The sequence below is a fragment of the Drosophila bipectinata genome, chromosome XL, assembly GCF_030179905.1.
Source record: "Drosophila bipectinata strain 14024-0381.07 chromosome XL, DbipHiC1v2, whole genome shotgun sequence".
NCBI classification, from domain to species: domain Eukaryota; kingdom Metazoa; phylum Arthropoda; class Insecta; order Diptera; family Drosophilidae; genus Drosophila; species Drosophila bipectinata.
Window position 1 is genome coordinate 15,348,854 of NC_091734.1, and position 6,896 is coordinate 15,355,749.

Sequence of the window (6,896 nt, forward strand, 5' to 3'; positions counted from 1 at the left end):
TAAGCCGACAGAGTGGGGTCTTTTTATAGACTCATCAATTCGCAGTCTAAAACCTATACTACTCCACAACACGAACGTTCTAGCTCCGATACCTATAGCTCATTCTACAGTCATGAAGGAATCGTATGAAAACGTGAGTATAGTTCTTGATAAAATAAAATACTCTGATCATAACTGGCTTCTATGTGGTGATTTGAAAATTATAGGGGTCATCCTGGGAATGCAAAGTGGTAACATCAAATATCCCTGCTTTTTATGTCTCTTCGATAGCAGAGATCGATCAAATCATTATAAAAAGAAGAATTGGCCAGAACGTAAGTCCTTGGAACCTGGATCACCTAATGTTTTGAAAGCGCCTCTCGTAGATGTATCAAAAATTTTAGTGCCACCTTTACATCTGAAACTTGGGCTAATGACTCAGTTCGTCAAGGCTTTGGATAAGACTGGCAAATGTTTTGAATACATCGCAAAAAAAATGCCTACGCTCGTGTGGCAAAATTAGAAGCAGGTATTTTTGACGGCCCAAAAATTCGGATACTATTTAACGATGGTAATTTTACAGATCATATGACGAAAACGGAGAAAGCTGCATGGACAAGTTTTCGCGATGTTTGCCAAAATTTTCTAGGGAATAAGAAGAGCCCAAATTACAAGAAGATGGTAAGTGAGATGATTAACAAATTTGATCTTCTAGGTTGCAATATGACTGTTGAAATGCATTTCTTGGATTCACATATTGATTTCTTTCCAGAAAAACTAGGCGACTTCAGCGAAGAACATGGAGAAAGGTGTCATCAAGACATGCGGGATATGGAAAAGCGATATCAAGGAAAATGGGGTGTCAATATGATGGCAGACTATTGCTGGAGTCTGAAACGGGATGATGTGAAAGACAAGAAAGGTTGTAAGCGACGTTCCCTGCGTCGATCGTTTGAATGCAAACAAGTGAGGTATCACAAGAGAAGCAAGGACCAGTAAATCTTGCTTCCATTTTTAATTAATTTAGATTAAGTTAGGTTGAATAATTTTAGGTTAGGTTAACTTAGAATTAGATAGGTTAATTTAGGTTAACTTGCGTTTGGTTATTTTAGGTAAGGCGTTTTCTGGGTTGACGCTATTTGTTTGAGGTTATGAAGAAACTTGACGTGATGGCGTCAAACTGACCTCAGATTCGGATTCAGCGACCCCAAAAACCCCCGGGTACCATGTTTTATTTGAATATGCTGAATTTTGAAATTTTTGTGTTCGGCATACATTTTTTGCTAAGATGCCTACATATAAACGCACCCCCTGTCCTAACGGTGCATGCGAAAAATGGAGCATGGAGCTCGTTTTAAAGATCACAAATCAGCCTTTCATTTCCATTTTGAATTAGGTTTGTAACACATCAGGTACGATTTTTCGAAAATGGTCAAAAACGGCGTTTTTCGACTATTCAACCGTTATTTTCTCGAAAACCTGACGTGATGGCGACCAACTGACCACGGATTCGGATTCAGCGACCCCAAATCCATATAGGAGGTATGGTCTGATCTCTGAATTTTTTTTTTTTTTTTTTTTGTGGAGCTGTGTAATTAAAGTCGAAAATTTAATTATCGAAAAAAATTATAATTAAATAATTTAATTGTCAATCTTCTGTCTGAACCGAGGCGCGGTTTAAGTTCCACCGTTCCAGCTTCGTGATAATTAACCTCCATTGATTAAAATTGAAATTTTCAACACCACCCGTCTGTCTCCATAATAATTAAATCCGACAATTAGGCAAAAATTATTTATAATTTTTTCTGTGTTAAATCCAAGCCAAGGTCAAGTCCACCTTTCCGGCTCCGCAAATTCGAAAACAGTTAGGAATTCAATATTTACGTACGAGCCATACTGGTCGAAATATACATATATAGACAGTCATCAATTATTTTTCCGAACGAGCACGAATTTTCCGGTATTTGTCCATTTTCCGTTCCGTCATTTTCCTAACGCTGCTTCTACTCCGCATCAGGCAACATCCGCCTAGAATCTCAACAAAACTTGGCCCATCTGTTTGTTTTTGGCTTCCTGAAGTTTCTTCCACATTCGAATTGTGCCGCATCCCACGTTCCTTTCGACATCGGCGCTACTAATTCCCACTTGGCCTTGCAATCGCATATCGTCCGCGATCTCACCGGTCTCATCACATTAGTGACCGGCTACCGCTTCGTACGAGGCACCTATTGCGCACGTCAGTCGACAAACGCTGACCAGCGAATTGGTGTCTGAGAATGCCCATGGGAGACGACCAAAAGCCACGTCCGATCCCAACCATCCGTTTGGACAGATCTCAATCCGCTTCTCCGCGGACGCCTCTTTTAAAGCCTAAGGCGTACAGTGCCATTCCAAGGGCAAAAAGTGACGAATCCGTCACCGTCGTTCCGTTGCAAAAATGGCTCAAAGTGCGGTCGACGTGGCGCTGAAAAAGTTCATCGCCACAACAGATCGAATTAGCCAATTAGAGGCTAACATAAATACTCCGGGCGCCAGAGAAACGGAAATAGGCTCCCAATACATTTGCGAGGTCCACCGGGACCAAATTCGGGCACTGTGGGAGAAGGTGGAGAAAAGCTATGAGAACTGCACCGATTTACTAGCCGTGTCAGACGACAATATGACCACCTCGACAGTGCTGGAATCGAAGTATAACTGTTACTCCGTCTATTCGAGATGTATTGCCCAGCTTCGGGAGAAAATTGCTTCCCAATCCACTCAGGCTTCCGTCAATGTCCACAAGCCCGCGCCTACAGGCTGCTGGTTACCTCCGGTGGATACCGAGGTCTTCGCTGGTGATTATCTTCGGTGGCCCACCTTCAGAGACTTGTTTACGGCCATTTACATCCAAAACTCGCGGCTCACCCCGGTAGAGAGGTTGTTCAAGTGGTGACGCCCACGCCATTGTTTCCAAGGCTCCGCTACCCATGAGGGGTTTGTCGCCGCATGGCAAAGCCTCACAGACCGCTTTGAGAACCGGCGGCTATTGGTCAACAGCCAGTTGAAGATCCTTTTCAACATCCAGGCTATTTCTCAAGAGTCCGGGGTCGCGCTGAAGGAGCTCCAAGCCACCATTCAGAGTTGTCTGACAGCCCTAGAAATGTCCTCCGTTAATGTTGAAGCTTGGGACTGTCTCCTTGTATTTATGATTTCGTCAAAGCTCCCCAAGGTCACACTTTCTATGTGGGAGCAATCCGTACATAATAAGGCCGAGATTCCAACATGGAAGGAATTAGATAACTTCCTGACAGAGCGCCATCGCACTCTGGAGGCCATCGACGACGTCAGGCCTAGTGGCTCCGGGCAACTTCCGCCAAGGTCGAGAACTCCTACTGCCCCTGCTCGAAGGCTCAATTCATATGAGACTCGAGTGGTTCCGGGCCCCAAGGGTTGCGATCTCTGTTCGAGGGAGAACCACCCCATTCGCTTATGTCCGCGGTTCCTGGAAATGGACGTAGATGGGCGCTCGGACTACATTAAAAGGAAGCAGTTATGTTTGAACTGTTTTGCCCGAGGGCACCAGCAACGAGACTGCACGAGCGCCCATACCTGCTTCACATGTCACATGTTTAGGTGATGTTTAGGTGAGGGGCCGTGGTGTCGCTCAGCTGAAAAGCGCATCCGCGCTGAAGAGCGCACCCGCACTCGCCCCTCTGTGCACTCTCTCTCGCTCGTTGGTTGTCGTCGACCGACACTTTTAGTAATAGTTTAAGTTAGCAATCTTTGGTAAGCAGCCCAATAAAGCTGACCGCGTTATATTCACTGGAAGACGCCCCCGACTTTTTAATTCAACATTTCTGGAATCAGTACTTATCTGGATATCAGCTTTATATTCCATTGGATCTCAACGTTAAACATGGATGTCTGATGCTGACTGATTATTATACTATCCAGGATTCCAGATGCCATTCCATTGGACCAAAATTTAATTGATATTTAGCTGACTGCTGATTCCAGCCGTCTGACAAAGTAAACTATACTTTCTGGATCCCAGCTACTACTCCAATTGGAAATTCAAGTTAGCTATAATAACCTGGATATAAGCTACACTTTCCAGGTTGCCTGTTACTATTATTAAATAATATTAAACTGGCCATTGGCATCGTATGTGATTTAATAATGGATAATCACTCACCTTGATGCCCCCATATTTTCTCCAACACCTGGAGCAACCTATTTAAATATGGAAAAATTTATTCCCAGATGCTTTGCCTTCGCCCACGATATTTGAAGCATCCTAAACTAACGGGAATTACTCAACTGGCTGCTCAGCCGTTTTTTCGGCAACATCTGGAAATTTTTGGAATTCATGGCCAATACTTACCTGGATGTCCTGTTTACTTTTCCAACACCTGGAGCAGCCCGATATATGCAAGATTACCTGGATTCTTGCCAGCCTCCTCAACACCTGGAGCACTTTGCAAATGTTGCAAATTCACCTACCCTGATCTCCTGGTCAATTTTCACATACTCGTGGCCCAAGGGGGATCTCGGATCAACTTTACTGGAGTGAAGAGACGACCCTCCAATGCTTCGGCCACGTCTGGAGCTACCTGGATTCACCTGGATCTTCTTGGAGCAGTCGGAAAAATTCAAGATTCCTACCTGGATTCTTGCCAATGCGCCTCAACACCATCAATGATGGAAATTCGCCTACCCTGATCCCCTGGTCAATTTTCACTACAATCGTGGTCCAAGGGGGATCTTGGATCAACATTTATGGAGTGAAGAGACGACCCTCAGATGCTTCGGCCACGTCTGGAGCTACCTGGATTTCATCCGGAGCAGCCTGGAATTAATCTCCTCCAATAATTTGGATCTGCAAGGAAAATTGGCACAATATGTACTAGGACATTTTGCCGATTCGCTTTGCAACTGGAGCACCCTTTCAATGATGGACTTCACCTACCCTCGTCCCCTGGTCGATATTCACTTTTGTGGCCCAAGGGGGATCTCGGACTGATCTTGGACCTACCTGGATTGGAGTGATGAGACGACCCTCCAATGTTCCGGCCACGTTGGAGCTACCTGGATTCTACGCGGGATATCTGGATTACCTGGACATTCTTTGCCATCCACTACAGCGCCAATTCTTCCCGCAAATAACGGAAGTTTGCCTACCCTGCACCCCTGGCCAATCTCCGCAATACATTGTTGGCCCAAGGGGGATCTCCGAGCATCCTAGTCGGCAATGAAGGGATGACCCTCCAATGCTTCGGCCCGTTTGGAACGCCCTCCGCAATTACCAGCCAGCGCTTTCCGTTGTGCGTCTTGGCCCCACTGGCTTCATCGCGCGTTCCTGAAATAATAGATGTCGCCTCCCTTGTGCCTTGATAGCCGTAGATTGCGGTCTCCAGTGCCCTTCTGGCACTTAAAAATGTCCAGTGTCCTGTTGTTGAGGGCGCTCAGCAACAGCTCTGTTCCGGCTTTATCATCGTTGGATTAAGTTAACATAATTATTAATTTTTGCTTTTGATTTTTATTTGCCATGTTTAACTAGAATCATTTATAACGTCAGCCACTCTAAATAACGTAGAGTAACGTAATCAATTGCCACTTAAATTTATAACTAAAGTCTATTTTAAGTCTAACTTCTCGTGCCTAAAAAAGTGCAAAAAAGTTGCCGAATAATCATGGTAATGGGACACTGATCCTAGAAGGTTCTTGTAGTGTTGACATGCGCGCATTTTGACATTGGAAAGGACGAATTTTGTTTGTATTTTGATTTTGATAATTTTGTAAAAAACAATAGCCCACTAAGAAATATTGTAAAGTAGCTGGAACCACAACCACTATCGTGCTGGAATTGGAACCTCAGAACTGCTGCGCAGCATTAGTTTGTTTTTGTCAGTTAGGGTCCGACAATTGTCTATTTTGGCTCCCTTGTCATTGCCATTTTGGCCAGTTGCCGATTTGCTGGTCCACTTTGCCGGGTCATTAGTTGTTTTTTGGCGCTCGGTCGGGTCGGTCGCTCGCTCGCTCGCTCTCCCGAAACGCAGAGTAAAGTTTGAGAAATGTCAAGTAGTGTTAAAGTAAAGCTAAAGAAATGCTAAGAAATAATAAAGTAACGCTAAAGAAACAATAAACTAATGATGCCACTTACATTTTTTAATCTAAAGCAGAGGTCGGCACCCCAATACATTGCTATGATTTTACCGCATTAGTGTTAGTAACGTATAGCAGAAAGTAGGCTTTGAGCATGACGTTTCACACATTTATACTGTGTGTGTGTGGCAGAGCTCGGGCAGAGAAATTTCCTATGCCCCCGAGATAGGGCCGTGCCGACCTCTGATCTAAAGTCTTCTTAAGTCTAACTTCTCGTGCAGTTTGATTGGCTAGTTTGTTTCCTTTTATATTGATATAACTTGGTACCCACATAAGAGAAGATTTTCGAAACAGCCTGATGAGAAGGTTATGGATTTTACATGCATAGTAGGTGGAGTTGACTATATTTTTGATGCCGAATGGCTATTATTTTGGCAGAAAAGATGGTTGCTATGGGGGGTAAAAAGGAAAGCGGTAGGAGTCGGCCGATCTCGGGTAGTTGATTCTACTGACCCAAACTAATGAAAGACAAGATGTTGTTTTCCTTCGTCTATACCCTCCCTTCCATGTAGACTTTACACTAAACAGTGGGTCTACCCATAATCAACTGCCATGTTATGATCCGAAGTGCTCTAAATACAAAAATTTTGCTCAAGTTCATTTTATATAATTAAAGATAGTCAAAAATAAGAAAATACCATACGTTAGAAAATACAATTTATAAGAAAAATACAATTTAACATAATATTCAGGAAGGGAAAGTTAAGCATGTCACGGATTTCCCATTGTACTCAATTTCAGTAATTACTCGTGGTGGTTTACTCACTCAGCTT

At 43.7% G+C, this 6,896-nt stretch overlaps 1 long non-coding RNA gene across 1 annotated transcript; it reads left to right on the forward strand.

Annotated features, from left to right (window-relative positions):
• Positions 1-220: 220 nt before the first annotated feature.
• Positions 221-951, forward strand: LOC138926417 (uncharacterized). Its single transcript, XR_011442947.1, has 3 exons — positions 221-508; positions 563-660; positions 752-951. It is a non-coding gene; the product is annotated as an uncharacterized lncRNA (long non-coding RNA).
• Positions 952-6,896: the final 5,945 nt, after the last annotated feature.